At 40.7% G+C, this 20,653-nt stretch overlaps 1 protein-coding gene across 2 annotated transcripts in view; it reads left to right on the top strand.

Annotated features, from left to right (window-relative positions):
- Positions 1-20,653, top strand: part of glis3 (GLIS family zinc finger 3) — a 459,240-nt gene that overhangs the window by 322,917 nt on the left and 115,670 nt on the right. The window lies entirely within an intron of this gene.

Genomic DNA, 20,653 nt, shown 5'->3' with positions numbered 1-20,653 from the left:
GCATGTCCAATCCCTTAATAATTTTATATGTTTCTATAAGATTCCCTCTCATCCTTCTAAATTCCAATGAATACAAGCCCAGTCGCTCCAGTCTTTCATCATATGACAGTCCCGCCATCCCGAGAATTAACCTTGTGAACCTACGCTGCACTCCCTCAATAGCAAGAATGTCCATCCTCAAATTAGGAGACCAAAACTGCACACAATACTCCAGGTGTGGTCTCACCAGGGCCCTGTACAACCTCAGGAGGACCTATACTCAATTCCTCTCGTTATAAAGGACAACTTTCTTGTCTGCCTGCTGTACCTGTATGCTTATTTTTCAGTGGCTACATTGTGATCTAGTGATGAATAGCAATGTAATTAAAATTGTCTGTAAATTTGCATGTTACCAAAATTGGCAGTATAGTGAAGAAGGATATCTAAATTTACAACAAGATCTAAATCAGTTGGAAAGGTGGGTGTAGGAATGGCGAATGGAATTTAACACTGACAAGTGTGAGGTGTTGTACATTGTTATGTAAAACCAGGGCAGGACTTACACTGTAAATGTTAGAGCTTTGGAGAGTGTTGTGAAACAGAGAGATCTGGGAATGCCTGGTTCCCTATAAAAATTATGTGCCAGGTGGATAATGTGAAGAAGGCATCTGGCATTCTTGACTTCATTGGGAAGGGAATAAGTACAAAAGTTGGGACATCATGATGCAGCTGCATAAGTCATTGGTGAGGAATACTGATTGCAATTCTGATCACCCGGGTATAGGAAAGAGGTCATTAAGTTGGAGAGGGTGCAAAAGAGATTCACTTGTATGTTACCTGGGCTTGCAGGCTTAAGTTACAAGGAGAAGTTCGATGGGCTTGGATATTTTTCTTTGGAGCATAGGGATCTGAGCAGTGACCTTACTGCGGTATACCTGAGGGGCATGAAGAAAGTGAACATTCTCAGCCTTTTCCCCAGGATAGTGGATTGTAAAACTAGAGGGCATAGGCTTAAGGTGAGTTGGGAGAGTTTTAAGTAAAACCTCAGGGCCAACATTTTCACTGAGAGGATAGTGTATCTGGCATAAGCCACCAGAGAAAGCCAGAGAAGCAGATACAATTATAAATTCTAATAGACATTTAGGCAGATATATGGATAGGAACGGTTTAGAAGGCTTTGACTCAAATGCAGTTAAATGGGACTTGCCCAGTATGCTAACATGGTCAGCATGGACAGGGTAGGCCAAAAGGCTTGTCCCTTGCTGTACAACTTTATGACTCTGTGGCTCCATCTATTTATGCCTCTTCCGCACAGTGTGTTTATTGTTCATAGCTTTTGCCCATACTTTTATAGCCAGCACATTCACCACTTATATAATTCAATCTCCCCCGATCTGGACCTTATCAATGACTTCTACTCACTTTTGGTCTTTCTTACCCTCTGTGCTTTCTCTACAAATTAAAACTTGTTTCATTTCGAACCTTTCCCTCATCTGATGAAAGGTCATAAACATAATATGTTAACTTGAATTCACACTCCACAAATGCTGCCTGGCCTGTTGTGTAGGTCTGGCATTTTCTGTTTTAATTACAATTTTCAACCATCTATAGAACATTATTTCTGGTTAAGTGTGAAGAATCGCATGGGATCCAAGGAGAGATTGCTGAATGGATAGAAAGCAGAGGGTGATGGTGGAAGGTTGCTTCTCAGACTGGAGGCCTGTGACTAGTGGTGTGCCTCAGGGATCGGTGTTAGGCCCGTTACTGTTTGTCATCTACATCAATGATTTGGATGAGAACATACATAGCAAAATTAGCAAGTTTGCTGATGACATTAAAGTGGTTGGTTCTGCAGATAGTGAAGATGGTTGTGAAAATTTGCAGCAGGATCTTGATTGATTGACCAGGTGGGCTTTGAAATGGTTGATGGAATTTAACACAGAGAAATGTGAAGTGTTGCATTTTGGGAAGTCTAACATTGGCAGGACCTAAACAATGAATGATAGGGCTCTGGGTTGTGTTGTAAAGCAGAGGGATTTAGGAATGGAGGTGCAGGGTTCCTTGAAGGTCGGTAGGTAGATAAGTTGGTCAAAAAGGCTTTTGGTACATTGGCCTTCATCAGTCACAGTGTTGAGTATTGAGAAGTTGGAAGGCCATGTTGCAGTTGTATAAGACATTGGTGAGATTGCATTTAGAGTATTGTGTTTAGTTCTGGGCACCATGATATAGGAAAGATGTTGTCAAGATGGAAAGGGTACAGAAAAGTTTTTCAAGAATGTTGCCAGGACTAGAGGGTGTGAACTATAGCGAGAGGTTGAGTAGGCTGGGACTATTCCCTGGAGAGCAGGAGGATGAGGGGTGATCTTTTAGAGGTGTATAAAATCTTGAGAGGAATAGATTGGGTAGATACACCGAGTTTCTTGCCCAGAGTAGGTGAAACGGGGGCCAGAGGATACAGGTTTAAGGTGAAGGGGAAAAGATTTAATAGGAATCTGAGGGGTAACTTTTTCACAGAAAGGGTGGTGGGTGTATGGAACAAGCTGTCAAAGGAGGTGGTTAAAGCTGAGACTATCACAATGTGTAAGAAACAGTTCGACAGATACATGGATAGGACAGGTTTGGAGGCATATGCACCAAACGCAGGCAGGTGAGACTGGTGTAGCTGGGACATGTTGGCCGGTGTGGGTAAGTTGGGCCAAAGCGCCTGTTTCCACACTGTATCACTCTATGACTCTAATCCAAATGGATATTATTTTACAATCAGTATTACACTGAAAGCAACCAAAAAGCATGGTTACAAAATATGCTTTAGAACAGTCCAATAGAAAATCATCCAGGAATTATTTCATTCCAGTTATGCATAGAAACCCATACTCGTTAGTGCTCATACGGTAGAAATTGTCTATTACTTTGATGAACCAACTTTAATTGAATTATAATTTTTGTGATGATAGACAAGATTGCAATCTAGGTTTATCATTAAAATATAGGACTTGTTTGTATTGAAGATGACCTCCCACGGAAACTATTATTTATCATAACTTCAGCAACGTGAAAAATTGATAAGTCTGGGACCCCTGTTGCGTCTTATGCAATATTGCAATATGTAAAATGTCAATGTATCCAAATTTGACTGCTTTGCCTTTAAAATGAACAAACATTCATGCTGAACAAAGTATTTCTTCCCAATGATTAATACTTTGATTAAAAACCATTTTACCCATCTCCTCTATTAGATCATTTTATCCTTAAAAGGAAAACTATTTTTATGATGTGGAAATATTTGAATATAAATGCCTATTGTGTTGTCAATAATGAATACTTCATAATAACTTGACATATAAATTTATTGATAAAGAAGTATATATTATATTCGTATAAAGTGACCTCTTTCCTACTCAGACTGAGGTTGAAATTCTCCAAGCCTTGCTCTGAGCGTTACCAACAGGTAACATATTCCCAACATATTTTATTCCCATGGCCGCAAAATTACATAGTAATTACACAATATCCAGGGTTATTAGTCATTAAAATAAAGTAACATACCATGATTTTCAGGTTTGTACAACATAAACAAAGGAACATAATGAATAACTTTGGTATCTAAATCATCAAAAATAATAACCTAATAAAACAGGGATTGGTTTTAGTTCTGAGTCATCAGGAAATTGATTTTTCATTAAATTTAATTGGGAAATAAAAATGGAATCTGCTATTCAAATTGGATACAAACTCTAATTTGCACTTTAAATTTAAAAATTATGTTTTAAGTAAAACCTTTTATCCAAAATATTTCTAAAAAATAAACATTAAACTAAAACCAAATAATTTTAAGCAAATAATTTGCCTTATATCTTGCTTTCTAATCCAAAGCCCTGCAACCCTCATTGAAAAGGTTTTGGCTCCTGCCCCGTCTAACCTGGAGCAGCATCCAAGAAGCAATTTCTAGGAAAGATGCTTGGAAATCTCAGAAAGACCAGTCACTGCTCCTACCTCCCATGTGGTGACCAGTGGTGCAGTATCCTGACCGAATATGTGAATAAGCATGAAAGTTCATTTTATGCCAGTGTATGTGCAGACATTCTCAACATATTACAATTTAAGCAGTAAGTAATGTCACTATTTCTGTTCCCACTGACTTCAATCAATGAGATAGATCATATCAGGTCTCTGAGAGCAAAAAAGATTATGCTCTGTGCATGCCAATGCCAAACCACTTAGAAACAATTATACATAAAGTTCAGAAGGGGGAAATATAAGCTGCAGGAAATATTGAACCGTTTGCATTTGATTTATTCATAAAAATAAACTAGCCTTTTTGCAGCCATATCTCTTGCATCAACACCTCGGTCACTTTACATCACAAGGAAAATGGAGGGGGAAAAGAGTTAACAATCTTGCATCCTTAATCATTTCACAGAAGAACTTCTGCTGACAATATTGTGATAGTAAAATATTGAAGCTAGAAGTGGCTTCTAATTAAGTACATTGAGCTTGCTAGCAAAACTTCAAATTAGGTAATATGTGTTTAAATCTTTGCCCTGGACTTTGCCCATGGACAGCAGAAACAATTGCAAGCAAACAGCATCAGTAGGAGAAGAACGGAGTCAATGTTTCAGGTCAAGGATGTTTTAAGTCGTAGTGAAGGCAAAGGGTAAATAAAATTAAGGCTGTGTTTATGAGAGAGTGCAGATCAAAGTTGTCCAGGTAACAATTACTTACCAGCAATTAAGGACAATAGATATATAGCTAGAGACGCATACATGCATATATACATGCATTCAAACAAACAAACATGCAGGCACACCTTCGGAGAAAAAAATAAAATAAAGTGGAGGCTATCTAAAGTTGATCAATTTAATATCAAGTTCCAAGGGCTAACATCAAAACCAGAAAAGTCAGAAAGGAAGCTTATCTAAATGGACTCAAAACATCAGTTCTGTTTCTCTCCATTGCGGTTCTGACATTTTCTGCTTTTGATTTTGATTTCCAGCATCTGCAGCTGCTTGTCCTGTCTCTCCATCTTAAATGTTGCTAACAGGGACAGATTTCTCAAAATTATTTATTTTTTATTAATATAGAACAAGATCATGTCACCGTTCCCGTCGGAAACCAGCACCACTGCGTCACTAATGTTTTCAATGATGAATACTTTAAATCTATGTTCCCATGTTTTTGATCCTCCAGCAAGATATTTTTATACTTCGCAATTAAATCTCCGCTCGGCCTTCTCTGTTGTCTAGCTTATCCAACCTTTGTTCATGGTTATAATTTTCCAGTCTAGCAATATCTTCGCAAACCTCAAGTGCACTTTTTCCAGTCATCTTGTTTTTCCATTAAACAAAGCTGTAGTTATTGGTCCTGCTTCAACACCTTTTCATCATCTTACTCATTATGTAGGCACATATGTATTGAGGAGGAGAAGAGGTGCTCAAAAACAGCCATTCTCTGTAAAGCAACATATCTAACATACATTAATAACATGAGGATCGTCTTAATTAAACAGCAAAAAATAAAGACAGATACATTTAATAAAAACATAAAATGGAATAGAACTTAATAGAAATGGATAGATAAATACACCATTCAAATACTTTACACAATTACCTTTGCTACTGACATGTATTACTTTTATGAATATAACTCAATTGGACAGTTTGATGGATTTCTCCATTGTTGTATATCTTTTATCCACGTGAAGCACAGAGGGGGCTTTTTGCATCTAAAACATGGAAATAATGAGGTTTTTGCAGAAACCCATAAAAAGGCAGGGCAATCTGGATTTCAATCCATCATATATTTTATAGCATTTCACATTATTTACAATGTTCGCAAAATTTTAAGCGCAGTTTTAAACCTTTTGTCATAAACCATTAAATAATTAAAAACAATTAATTGGTCTATTAAGGGCAAATTAGTTAGATTAAGGAATTTTTAATTAAGTTTTATGTGGATTATTCTGCATAATATTGTAAAATAAAATGTTTTTTGGGATTATATTATATTGTTGGCATTGGTGAACTGGATACAGTTACAAAGATTCGTACTGTAATTCTTGGCCTTCACTCTAATAAGAAGCAGGAAATAATATAATATGACACCACCTCTAAACATTCCAACCTGATGCTCAATGACAAATCAATACAATTTAAGCAGGTATTTAGCTTAGATAGAACATTTCAATGGGCGAAATATTTTGCAAGGATGCATAACCACAACAACATGGGATGAGGAACAATGGAAGAAATAGAAGTAGGAATGGCCAGGCAACCACACAAACATTCTTTGTGATTGAATAAGATCTTCGCCTCAACACTGCCTTCTTCTTCTTTTCCCATACCGTATTATTCTCCTGCAGCGTAAATGTCTATCAATTTGATCATTTTGCATGAAGCACAAGTATTAGTCGGCTAAGTAATGTTAAATGTAAAAAAGAATTCAACAGAAAATTGAGGAATGGTAATTTTGTTTTACGTGGATTATTCTGCACAATATTATAAAAAACAAACTGTTTTTTGAAACTGTATTATACTGTTGGTATCAGCATACCTGTAAATGTTGACATGGTTACAAAGATTTGTGCTGTTATTCTTGGCAATCTGAGGTTACCATAGAAAGCTGCCTGAAAATTGCATCTAATCATCTGTCTTACCATCTAATAATGCTAAATGGCATAACATTCCCATAAATGATGCCATAAACAAGAAGTAAATTCACCACAAAAGTCTGACTCAAGGCATTCCATTCCTATTTATTTAATTTATTCAGAGCCTATGAACAGCACTGGCAATACCAGCACATATTTCATGTTTCTAATTATCTTAAGAATTGCAACATTAGCAACAATGAAGGAATGGCTGAATATTTCCATAAGCATAGCAAGTAACTTGGAGGAGAACTTATGGATGGGGTATTCCAAAGCACCCAATGCCCTCATCCTTATTAGAGTTGAGCTTGTGCCTATGAAAAGTGCTGCTGACAAGTTGCTTTCGCACATGTTGGAGTTGATATCCACTTCAGCTACGCGCAGATGTTGTGCAGGGAATGACGATTTAAGTTGGTAGATTCAGTTCCAATTGAGTGGCAGCTTGGCCCAAAATGTTTTCAATCATATTTGACTTGGCCCAAAATGTTTTCAATCATATTTGAGCAATGCTCAGTCACTCAAGTTGTTAAGCAATCCATCATACTTCTGATTTGCCTCATTTTTTACTGGAAGGCCTGTGGGGAAATCAGCAGTCAATCACTTCAAAGGTTCTTTATTAGTCACATACACCAATTGGTGTAGTGAAATGTGTATTGCCATTGCAGCACATAAACAAGAAAACAACATAACAATAATAATGAAATTTAACCATGAAAAAACATCCCCCACAATGGTTCCCACTGTGAGAGAAGGCACAAAGTCCAGTCCCCATCCCAATGTCCACCCATAGTCGGGCCTATTTTGGCCTCCGCAGTCGCCTTTACGGAGGCCCGATGTTCCAGGCCCTTCTCGCTGGGTGATGGTGCTCCGGCGTCGGGAGCATCCTCACAGCGGCTTGGGATGCCTGGAACGGCCGCTTCCTTTCCGGAGACCGCGGCTTCCGAAGCCGACAGGCCGCGCTGGATGGAGCTCCACCACTGGCGATCTCGGCGAGAGATCCCAGGCTCCCGATGTAAAGTTCAGCGCCGCTGCCCGCAGCTGGCCGCTCCACAGTCCCGCAGCTCTGCGATGTTTTAATCGGCGGTCCCAGCATACCGGAGTCCCAGAGCGGCGACCCGGGCAAGGCATCGCCCGCTCTGCGATAGCGCTCCAGTGCTGTGCTGCCGCCGAAGCCGAGGTTCTGGCTGGTCCCCTCTGGAAACGCCGCTCCAGGCCCGCTGATAGGCCGCGAGGACGGGTCGAAGGTGCTGCTCGGAGAAAAGCAGCCTCCCCGACCAGGTAGGGACCCTAAAAAGCAGTTTCCCCCTTCCCCCCCCCACCCCCCACATAAAAAAGACTAAAGCTCCAAAAACAAAATACTCAACTCGCTAAAAATTTAAAAAAGAGGTGAAAAAACGAACAGCTGCAGGCTGGGCAGCCATACCCATACAGGATGGCGTCCCCTATCCTTGATAGTCAGCCACCTACTTGTTCCTGTAGCCGCGGTATTTATGTGTCTGTTAATAATTTTCCGGTCAATGGTGGCAGCTAGGACTTTCACAATGGGAGATTTATTGAAAGAAGTATCTTTCAATGTCAGAGGAACTGGTTGGTCCCCATTTTGTTGAAGATGATCACGGCCTGGCACCAACGTAATGTGAACGTTATGTGCCTCAGCATGCAATTGTCTGGGTCAAGCTTAATGGTTTAGTGCTTGAGGAATTGTGAATGAAACTGAACATTGTGCAATCATCAGCAAATATCCTTTGGAAATAAGGATATTTATGAAGTAACTGATGATAATTTGGTCAAGAATACTGCTCTGTGAAATTATTACATCGATGGCTTGAGGCTGGATTGATTGACCTCCACTTAGATGCGACTATCTATGTTTTGTGCAAGGTATTATTCCATCCAATGGAGAGTTGTACTCTGATCTCCATTGACTTTGATTGCATTTGGACATTGGCCCTACACTCTTCAAATGCTCAATTAATATCAAGGACACCTATTTTCTATGTTTCTATGACAACCAACCTCACATCCCCTTTAAAATATAGTTATCTTCTTCTTCATTTGTGCAACCTCCAATAAAGCCTGGAGTTGTGATTGTTGTCCCTACCAGTACTGTCATTGACAGGTGACAGTCATATTTACTTATTGCGTGAAAAATGCAGCCCAATACAACTTTACAGCAAGGTTTTGCTTTGATTGTGGGATCTTTTTTTTTTCAAAGAATACTTTCCAATTTCCAGCCAAGTAAAAGTTGCAATAAGGTATCAAGTTTACTTAACTAGAACTCCTCATCTGAATAAAAATGTCACCAGTTAATTACCAATGTCAGATTGTGTATGGGATTATAAAATAAAATTACACAATAAATACAGTCGTGAAATGACATTTAATTTAGAAAGATCATTTATATGCATTATTGCAGAGTAATTAAGAGACCATGAGCATTCTTATTAAACCAATGGAGTTGCACAGGGACTGTAAAATTTATAGCAAAGTTAAAGGAAATACACTTTTATTAAGATGAAACTAATCAGAACCACCCTTGTGTACAGCGATGCAATGGAATGCTAAAGCTATCAGGAAGGATTTTAAAAATTATATTTTCTTGTTTGCTGATCTAAAAACCCACCTCATTTGTGTCAAAATAGATTTTCTTATTTTCTGATCACATAATGCTCACAAAGTAAATTTAGGTAAAAAATATGTTTTCAGTGGTGTTTGTTCTTGATGGGGCATGAACATTAACATCTCTGAATACTTCTAGCTACTTCTTAAAGTGAGTTCTAACATGCAGCTTTAACTACCCTTTCCCAGTTGAAAGACACCTCATTATTGAGCTTAATAACTTTCACTTCCCCACCAGAAATGGTCATTTCTTTGGTGGTGTCTGAAGAAAGGGCCTGACCTGAAACATTGCCTGTCTTTATCTCCAGATATATTGCCCAACTGGCTGAGTTTGTCCAGCACTCAATGTAATTTTTATGATAATTTCCATGACTGATATTTCATCACTCTTGATGATTGTGAGGTCCTCATATCATATTTGTCTGAAACATGATTATGTTTGCATAACTGGTTGAAAAGTTCATGTTATATAAGCAGAATTAGGCCATTCGGCCCATCAGGTCTACTCCACCATTCAATCATGCTGATCTATCTTTCTCCCTCAACCCCATTCTCCTGCCTTCTCTCCATAGCGTACAGAGGATTATACCAGCAAATTAGAAGCAAATCTACTGGTTGCTAAGGTTGCAGATCCAAATTATAGACCCGAACCATAAGATATAAATCTATCATCTATCATTATGTATGACTAAGTGCACATGCAAGATGGCTGATCTTTGATTTTTGCCTAAAATAAGTGTAAAGTCAATGAAGGAGCCATTCCTCCTGCCAGGTTTTTCTGATGCGAGACTCAACCTCTTTTAACTGTCACTGCAAAGTTGTATGTGCTATTTGGTGCAGTTGACCAGACATAGTAAAGCTGGAAGCCAGCTTCACCTCAAGTTGCCAGCCTGGTCATTCTGTGATTGGTCTGTGCCTACTAACTTAAGGACTCCTGATGAGAGCAATCACTTCCAGGCATAAATTCATTCAGCAATTCTTACCTGAAAGTTGCAGTCACCATCTCAAAGATATTTCTTTATATAGCAGTTTCTCACTTGTTGGGGGTGAGTGAATACTCATCAGAATGCACATTTGTTTGAAACTTGTACCAGGTGAATATTCAGAGTCGGAGCGTTAACCATGGGTGGCTGCTTTCCTAATTGTCAGTGACCTATCAGATAAGAAAGAGGAGATCATCCATTGAAGAAAACATTCCTGAATGTCTAAAGCCTCAAACCAAATTTAAAACTAGGAAGCAAACCTGATTTAGTGCCATAGAGCTGTACTGCGTTGAATCAGGCCTTTCAGCCCATGCTGACCATGATGGCATACTGAGCAAATCCCAGTTGTTTGCATTTGGCCCATAACCCATTAAACCTTTCCTATCTATATATGTGTCCAAATGTCTTTTAAAAGTCATAATCGTGTTTGTGTGGTACAATTCTCTTTATTTTACTTATCATTTCTTCAACAGTTTTTTTTTTCGCTCAAAGGAATAAGAGTAATGTAAGTGCAGGTAGCCTACTCTGCCCTGTCTGGCTGCTGGGCATGGGATCGTGGAGATTTGTAAATTAATACGAACTTAATCAGTGTAATCTCTTTGCAAAGTTGATGCCTCTCACTAAGTGACAATGTTATTGTTTCGTAATTGTAAGATTTCAATGAGAAATCAGGATACAACCAAAAGCATTAACTTTTATTGACTTATGGAGTTACTGACTGCCTTTGCATAATTCAGGTCTTTATATCTACAAAGAGAAGGATAGAACCTGTACAAAACAAGAAGCTTCTGTTAGAATATCTTCCTTGAAAGTAAATAAGTTGAGTAGCTACTCTGCTGTCTTCAACAAGAGCAACAAGGAATCAGCAAAACATTTTGGCTTTGGCATTGATATACCTGATTTATTAGCACATCATTATAAGATCATATTGGTAAATTTAATTATTCCATCTGGACACAATTGGATCTATTTTGGGACTCCCTATCTAACTTGATTGCTTCAGTTGTTCTTTTTAATTTCAGATCCGAAATGGCCCCAATTAAATTGGCCTTGACTGATTGATTCAATAGCCAGAAGATAATTTCAGGTCTTTTGGGTTTGGCCAAATTATTCCTTTCAAAAATACAATTTGAACTCAGTTGTTCAATAGTTTTTTATCATTGCTCACAAATTTTCTGATTTTGACAATTTGTTTTCAACTGAATTAGAAATTGTTTCAAGTTTGCAACGCCTTTTGGATTCAAATACTCACATTACGTCTGTGTTCATTGTAACATGTCAGCACTGAAAATAACATCGTTTTTGCCATTTGGTCTATTTCTAGCACTTTATTTCAACAGTTAATAACATTCTCTCATTAAACATGATAAATAAGTAGACAATATATTCTTCACATTAATTTAAAAAAAATTAAGGCCATATGGCCATATAATACTTGACACTCCTGATAAAGTTTAATGGTTTGGCCTCTTGATCAGATACCTTAATGCTTAAAACTAAAATATGAAACATGCTGATTAATGTGATTTATGCTAGTAAAGCAAGATTTATGCAGGATTACTATTTACAGATGTACTGACATTACAGTTCCAGGTGTTGCATAATAGCAGAAAGAATATAATAGCTTTGGATAGAATATCTTGGCTAGAGGTTCCATTTAATTCTCTTATGAATTGTTTTATGATTGCCAATAAAGAATATTTGTCCCTTTTAATTTCACTCACATTGGCAAGGTACTCTGGAACACTCAGTTGTGAACATATAAATATAAATACTCATTGGCTGAGAGTTATTGTGTTGGTGAGTTTATATTCTGTACTCTCCATCTCTGGAATTCTCACCAAACTGACAGCCTGAGAGCATTCTGTCTCTCTGCAGTGAGTTTATAAAGTGGGACGTTGAACAAGAAACATCTAAATGGGCATGTATTGCTGTTCTAAGCTTGCTTGTCATGCCATTTGTAATTACAAGAGTACACACCTCAGGAAATTTCAGAATTTTGCAAGGTAATATGCCCTTTGGGGAACACAACCAGCCCCCATTCAACATTATCGCCATCATAGCAATCAGTCTCCTCGTTTTCTCTGGAAGATATTGCTGTTAGCAGCAGTACATAAATATCTTCATTTATAAAATTAATTCAAATGAGATGGGTCCTTATTCCAATTTTGGCACATTCATCCAGATACACCTCCCCCATTCCTTATCACATAAACCAATTATATTTTAAATTCCAATGATATTTGTGCTTTCATGTACCAATCCAGATATCTAATCCATGTGCTTATCAATTTGTATCTTCATGTATATATGATATTTTTGACATTGACTCTAAATTTCCTTTTGTAACTTTTAATCTGTGTCATCAGTACTATACCACGCCTTCCCAACACTTACATTTTGTCAACATTTTGTTTCTAATGCATGATATGTATCAACTTTTTTTGCACCATCTGTATTTTTGATTCATTCTCATTACCATCTGTATAATTCAAGTGTCTCCATCTTGTTCCCCTCAAACTGTTGTAAGAATTGCTTGCCACTTGTTTCTAGTGGTTTTTGGACAACTGTTTTTGTTGTATCTGAATACCTAGAACAGGAAGAGAGAAAAACATTTGCAAGTAAATAGTGCCTTTCCCAAAATCAGGAACATTCCAAAACACTTCAGAGAGTATGAGGTATTTTTGTAGCCTGACCCGAGTCTCTGATGCTTGGAAGTAGTGACTTTACTAGTTGTGCAACATTACATTGAGGGATAAATATTGGGCAGGATACCAAGGATAATGTTGTGTTCAGATGTGATGTGCCTAGAGTGCTACTGAAACTGGGCAATTTCAGTACGACCCCAAGTGATTGGGTTGTTGTTCTCCTGAATCAATATCAAATCCTCCTCCACTCTTTCCTCATGCCTGCAGCATCTGTACCCTAGAACATTGAGTTGCGGGTTCTGCCCTTCCCTCAACCTTTTTAAGTAATGGCTATAATATCACACCCGCATGTCTCTATCCATGAGCTCATCTGCCTTATCTGTAAAATGTTTTGTGTCAAAACAAATGCAGCTTTGCCGATCAGACCTTCCACACTCCATATCCTATCCCTGCCTGCCTACTTGCTCACTTTGATTAATGTATTTTCTTCAACTTTCTCATCTGGTACACTGGGTCCCACCACTTTGCTAGACCAATTTAAACCCGACTGAGTAGCTCTAGCAAATCCCACTTTTTGTGTATCAGTCACTTCTACTCCAGAAGAGATTCCATCCTTGCACAGGTCTTCAGTCATGCATTAATTTCCCTTATCCTCCTCATTCCTATCCTCAATACCACTTGGCAGAGGAAGTAATTACAGCTCTTGGTCCTGCTTTTTAATCTTATGCCTCTCCCCATATTCACTCTGCAGGACTTCATACCTTTGTCTACTTATGTAGTTGGTAGAGATATGCACAGCAATCTCTGGCTGCTCACCATCCCCTTACGAATGTTCTGCAAACTGTTCAAAACATCCTTGACCTTGGCACCCAGGAAACAGCATTGAATTGATTGGAATTTAATTGAATACTGTGACAAATCACAGTGAAATTCTTTGCTTGCATACCCAAGGTATGCAAATAGTGGCCCATAAAGGACACTTACAGTCACAAATCCCCCCCCTCCTGCACCAGCTCCCCCTTTGTTCTTCCCTCCCTCACAGCGGTCCCCCCACACCGGGTCCTCCATTGTCCATAGTCACATTCATGGCCACAGAATCTCCTGTCTGTCCCTCTGACAATCAAGTCTCCTATTATTACAGTTTCCAAGTCTTCATTCTCCCCTGCATCAGAGTCAACCATTTTGCCACAGGCTTGGCTATTGCTGCTATTTTCCTCTGAAAGCTCATTCCCTCCCCCCCCCCGCCCCTCATCAACATTATCCAAACTAATATATTATATTTGAGGCAAAGTACTTTCCAAAGGTGAATCGTGAATAGCGTCAAATTTATAATCCATTTATAATTTTTTTGTTAATTCTCCTTAGACTCCCTTCCCCCTCCTTCACCATCACATCACTGGCAGAAACGCAACAGAAATGTTGATGACTTTTTATATTGAGTTGGGAGTATTGTATGAACAATAAATTATACAGCCAAATAATTCCTAAAGCCAAAAATAATATCTGCAAGTTTACAAAATATTTAAGTTTGTAGAATTAATCACAAAGCATTGTGATAAGGGAATATTATAGCCTAATATTATAGCCAGCTTGTAATCAGATGGAATGGCACAGTATTTATTTGAGGAGATTAATAAATACATTTAAAACTCTTTAAAAAATATCACTACATAAATTCAAAACCTCATATGGACTTGGTTCTGTCCCTTTCAAATTCATCTATCTGTCACTAATATGCAAGTGTGATTTTCCCATTCATCTGAATACTTGGACATTTCTGACTACATTTCTCCTATTTGGTGGTAGGTATTAGCATGGGCTGCCAGAGGAGGTAGTTGAGGCAGAAACTGGGGCAACATTTAAAGGATATTGGGGCAGGTACATGGACAGGAAAGCTTTACTGTGATATGGGCCAAAAGGAGAGCAGGTGCGGCCAGTGTAGATGGGGCACCTTGATCAGCATGGGCAAGCTGGGGTGAAGGGCCTGTTCCCATGCTATGTGACTCTATAACTGTAATATCATCGTCATGACAATTTGGAAGCCAAATTACATATTTTAATATTTTGTGCACAACGACATAATTACAAAAATGTTGTTCAGTTGAAATATTCTGTTGTTACAGTGACACTATTGATGATATCTCAGTAGAATTGAGTCATGGGAAGTCATTAACAAACGCATTTTCCATCAATAGAAGAAATCAGATCTCTGCACATGCAAGTTGAAATAATTGCATGGAGTGCTCTATGTTTTGCTGGTTCCCTCTGCTGTATACATGGTTTAACAGCATTCTTCAAAGTTTGGTCATAATTTACTGAAACAGAGATGACTCGCCCCAGTATCTTCTGGTTAAAGTGGGAAGATGTAATACTTAAGGGGCTGTCCCACTTGGGTGACCTAATTGGCGAGTTTAGAAGAGTTTGAAAAAATAACATGTTGAAGACCTCCTTCAACTATGTCGAAGACCTCCTTCGACCTCCTTCGACCATGTTGAAGACTAGCTTCGACTAGCTACGACTAACTTCGGGAAAATTGGACACCGAATAGTGGAGAGTGAAGACGACATCCTTCGATCTCCTTCGACCTCCCTTCGACCTCCCTTTGACTATGATGAAGACTATCTACGACTACCTTCGATCACCTTCGACTACCCTTGATTACCTACGACTAACATGCCAACCTAGTACGACCTACTATGACTAAACCTATGAGTAACAAAAGTATCGATTTTTTCCATGGCGACCTTTTTTTACTCGCGGGCATTTTTTAACATATTGAAAAAAGTGCCACGACCTAGCTGAGGCCTCGAGTACGCGGAGACCACTCTCGAGCATGAAGGAGATTTACAAAGACCTCCTACGACCTCGTGTCGACCATGCTGCGAGTATGAGTCGAGGGCAAACTCGCTAGAACTCGGGGATTAGGTCGCCCAAGTGGGACAGGCCCCTAACTCAACATGGTTTCATTTTCTAAATTATTTTCCATATTTACTGAATATACAACAAGAGATACAAAATATGGTTATAAATCTGAAACCATGTCAACAAGCTGCAAATATGAGTGCAGGGTGTCATAGCAGTGATTGTTGCTGCCTTGCAGCTCTGGCCACCTAGATTTAATCCTGAATTTGGGTGCTTTGTGGAGAGAATGTTCATTATTTCCTTGACTAAGAGCCATTCTTCCAATGCTCTGGTTTCCTCGCAAGTCCCAAAGAGTCGCTGATAGGTTAATAGGTTACTAAATCTTAGTGTAGATCATTGGCAAAATGAATCAAAGTGGAGTTTATATCAAGAATGAGATGGACTAAGCCGCAAAGACACAGTTAGCAGGAAAAGAGGAGTGAGGTTAATGGGGTTACTCCCATGGAGATGGCAAAGGCTTCTGTGTCATTACAAGATATTTAGACCAGTGCCTTTCAGAAAACGGCAAATTTTGTAAATCTATCCATCTATCTATCTCTCTGTCTATCTTCTATCTATCTATCTGTCTGTCTATCTTCTATCTATCTATCTATCTATCTATCTATCTATCTATCTATCTATCTATCTATCTATCTATCTATCTATCTATCTATCTATCTATCTATCTATCTTCTTCTACTTATCTATACATAACTAAAACTCTGATCTTGTGCTCTTACGGTTTTTCATTCTGCGCAAAAGAGGTATGGGATAGCGCTAAGATTTTTGGCCAGCTTACTCGCCGTTCTCCTGTGCTGTGAGTGCAACACGTTTCGTTCCAATCGGTGGTGTACTGTAAAAGTTATCGAGGTTTAAAAATCTTAAAAACCGCGCGTGCGCAGATTCCTTCAGTCAGCACCATGCATATTGATCTCTTCTCCAGTCAGTCAATGCCACGGCCGGGATGGCGATGCCCCTTCCTGCCCCAATGGCAGCGGCCTGTCCTGCCTCATTCACAAACTCCTCATTCCCCTCCTCACAGTAACTTGTCTATTGTCTCTCCCACTACCGTTGGCGGTTGCGGGGGGTTCAGTGGAGGCCCTGGTCCCATCTCTATCGCCATCACTCACCCTTCTCCCTCACCCGCCCTCTGTGGCAATTGCTGTCCCGTCTACCCGTCCCCCCGGGTCCGTCTCCTCCGCCGCCGCTGTTGCGGTAACTCACCTTCACGGCCCTCTCGGAGGAGATCATCTCCACCAGGTCATCGAATCTCATGGTGCCCACCGTGATGAACACCGACTCCATCCTCCACCCCCCCCCCCTCCTCCCCCGCGGCGGCAGGCAGGCAGGTAGGCGGGTGGGCAGGGCAGATTTGGGCCGAGAGGCAGCAGCGGGCGGTCGGACAGGACATGGATGGGCTGAATGGCGGCTGAGCCAGATTGGACAGAGGGAGGGAGAGTCTGGTTGCAGGATGGCCGAGCATTTGCGCGGAGTTTGAGTAACTCACACACACACACACGATGCAAACTGGTCCAATCGTCAAGTCAATGGGATCTAAACCACAGTTAACAATGAATGACCTGTGGAGGAAGGAACTACAGATGCTGCTTTTTATGCATGGAGGGAGGGAGAGACTGAGGGTAGGGGAAATTAGAGGGAGGGAGAGATGAGGGAGGGATGGGGGAGGGGAGGAGAAGAGGGGAAAGATCCTGGGGAGGTGAGGACGGAGAGTGGGGGGGGGGGGAGATTGAGGGAGGAAGGGGTAGGGAGGGAGAGGGGGAAAGTGGGGGAGGTGAGGAGAGTGGGGGAGGTAGGGCATGGGGAATAGAGAGGAGGGCAGTGGGGGAGGTCATGAGGGATAGTGGGGGGGAGGTGAGGAGTGGGAGATAAAGGGATATAGGAGGGGGGTAGGGAGGGGAGAGGAGTTATGGAGGGAAGGAGTGACTGAGGGTAGAGGGAGGGAGGGTTGGGAAGGGAGGAGGAGAGGAGAGGGGAAAGAAGAGGGAAGGTGAAGAGGACGGGGAGGGAGTGCTGGGGATGAGGGGTAATGAGCCGTGCCTGCGCAATTGGGGGCTATGCGTGAGTGGTGCAATATTGCATTGGGGGGATGGGTTGCATTGGGGAAACAGGTGAGTAATGGAATATTGCGTTGAGGGACAGGTTGCATAGGGGGGCCAGGCCTACCGAGTGACAGGGACCCATAGGGCCCCACTTAGTCTAGTGTGAAATAAAAACAGGGAATGCTGGACATGTTGAGCAGGCAAGGCTGTATCTGTGAAAGAGGACAAATTGTTATCCTTTTAGGTTAAAGACCTCGCATCCAAGTTGTGCTGAAACGCACTCAGTCTGCCAAAGTCTCGATTTGAAACATTGTCTATCCATGTTCTCCAGGAGTGATGCCTGACCTGTTGAGTTACTTTGTCTCTTTTTGTGTATTAACCTGCATTTGCTATTCTTTGTTTCTTCATCAAACTTGACTTTTAGACTTTACTTTGGAGGAACAGTGCTGAAACAGGCCCTTCAGCCCACCAAGTCTGCACCAACCAGTAATCAACACATGCATTAGCACTAGTCTACACACTAGGGACAATTAACAATTTTTTTTAACCAAAGCCAATTAACCAATCTTTGGGAGTGTGGGAGGAAACCAGAGGACCCGGAGAAGGCCCACGTGATTACAGGGAGAATGTACACACTCCGAACAGACAGCACCTGCAGTCAGGATCAAAACGGGTCTCTGGTGCTGTAAGGCAGCATCTCTCCTGCTGCGCCATTATGACCTTCATTTATTTTTACTTGAAAATCACATTATATAAGAATCAGTTGGGTCGAAGTCACCTTTAAGCTTTTCCTTCATTTAATGCGATTGGGATCCTCTGTCTATAGTTCTATTCATGCCAGAAACCTTGACGTTTTCTTGCAGGTGTCATAAACTATGTGTTTCACTACTCACCATTGTATGCTGAAGGTATACTGAATTTCTAGTAGAACATTGAAATTGTAGTATTCTCACTAACCGTTGTCTTTTCAAAAGAATTGCTCACGTACTTTATTCTACCCACACATGCCACACATTATTGGTAGATCCACACTATTGCTCAATAATCTTATTTCTCCCTCTCAAAAGAGAAAAATATGATTCATGCCCAGTGTCAAAACAAAGCATGTTTTGTGCTGCTGTAGCATTTCCATTTCTTGTACAAATTTATTGCAACTTAATTGGTGGGCTAATGTTAAACTTGTTGAAGTTAGGACTTAATTTATGGATTTGGGTTGAGACAACCCAGCATCAATTAATCTTCTATTCCAACAATGTGAAATAGATTTCAGTAAAATGCATTAAGTGAAGAGACAGTTTACTCAACCATTAGCCAACTCACTTCCTCTTATGCAAAATTTAAATGAACAAATGTGTTGCTTTCGTGCATGTTGAAAATATTTTTGCAAATATTAGAAAAGTTGTATTTGAATATGCTACTTGGTTGAATTTTATCAAAAGCTCAATGGGTAATCTCAGTAGAGTTAAGGGCCTGTCCCACGAGCATGCGACTCCATGCGGCAAGCGCGACCGAACGTGGTCGCTTGAGCCGTACGGCCTCGCGGGGCCGGTCCCACTTCGATCGTCGGAGCCGTATGGAGTTGTGCGGAGCTGGTCCCGACATCGCGCGGAGCTCCGAAAAACTGACCGTGTTCAAAAATTCCGCGCGGCAACGGCCTGCCGGCCCGCAGCCGCCTCGTCGCCGTACGCAGCACCTCGACGGGCGTGCGCAGTGTCTCAACGCCGTACGCAGCGTCTTGACGCCATACGCAGCGTCTTGACGCCGTACGTCACGCGCGAACTTCCCGCGGACTTCGCTCAAACTTCACGTCACTCACTCGAACTCCGCGCGGCCCCCGCTTCCGGTTTGGTCGCGCTCGCCACATGCAGGTCGCATGCTCGTGGGACAGGCCCTTAAAGGCCATTTGTTTCAGCTTCTCTGCTTGCATAGAGTGCTAAGGACCACCAGACGGAAGCAATTACATCATACTGTGTGGAACCCCACAGTTGGATGAAAGTTTTGCACATTTCTGCAATAGAAGGCTGTGAGCATGCTGGCATCACACACAAATGCAAAACTTGACTGGATATTGGGGACTTGTTTTTTTGTCAGCTAAAGGGAGCCCATCCTAGGCCACTGCCAAGCACCTCAGGATCACCCATTGTTTTCCACACAGAAGAATGTCCTTTTAAGTTATTCTCCATGTTCATTCCCACAAATCCACTTTCTATTCCCACTGTTCCCAGTGTCACATAACGCACTGCTGATATCCTCAGAACTATAAATCAAAGTTTCCATAATCAAAGTGCAAATTGACCCCTTTCCCCTGAATGTCTCTTTGCACGCATTCCACTCTATACCCTTCACTCAGTCTTCTCACTCTCTCTGTTCCTTTCAATCTTCTCCTCTGCACCTCATGACCAGCCCCCCGGAAATGCAATTTGTAACCCAATTTAATTCCTCCATTTATTGCAGTGGAGTATCCCTTATGCACAGCAAGATTAGTGTTCCAGAGAAGCTCACATGAAAACGGTGTAAACTCCTTTCCTCACATTCCTATAATATACAGGGGCTGTACAGTTTCTACCCCAGTTTGTCACAGGGCAACTTGCATGTCATATGTAGTTCAGTCAGGATGCACAGTCCCAAAGTAATCCATTTCAGTGAAAGACCTCCAACTGACCTGATAGTAAAATTTATTGCTGAAATAAAGAAATGCACCTGTTATATCTGATTTGGAAATTGCACAAATATTTATCACCACTTGCTGAACCACATTTCTGCTGAACTTTGAACTTTGTGTTGAACTCAGTCTATCATGAAAGCTCAAAATTGCAA

Source organism: Amblyraja radiata, chromosome 3 (genome assembly GCF_010909765.2).
Source record: "Amblyraja radiata isolate CabotCenter1 chromosome 3, sAmbRad1.1.pri, whole genome shotgun sequence".
Classification (NCBI taxonomy): domain Eukaryota; kingdom Metazoa; phylum Chordata; class Chondrichthyes; order Rajiformes; family Rajidae; genus Amblyraja; species Amblyraja radiata.
Note: the sequence above shows the minus strand (reverse complement) of the source record. Positions and strands in the feature narration are given on the sequence as shown.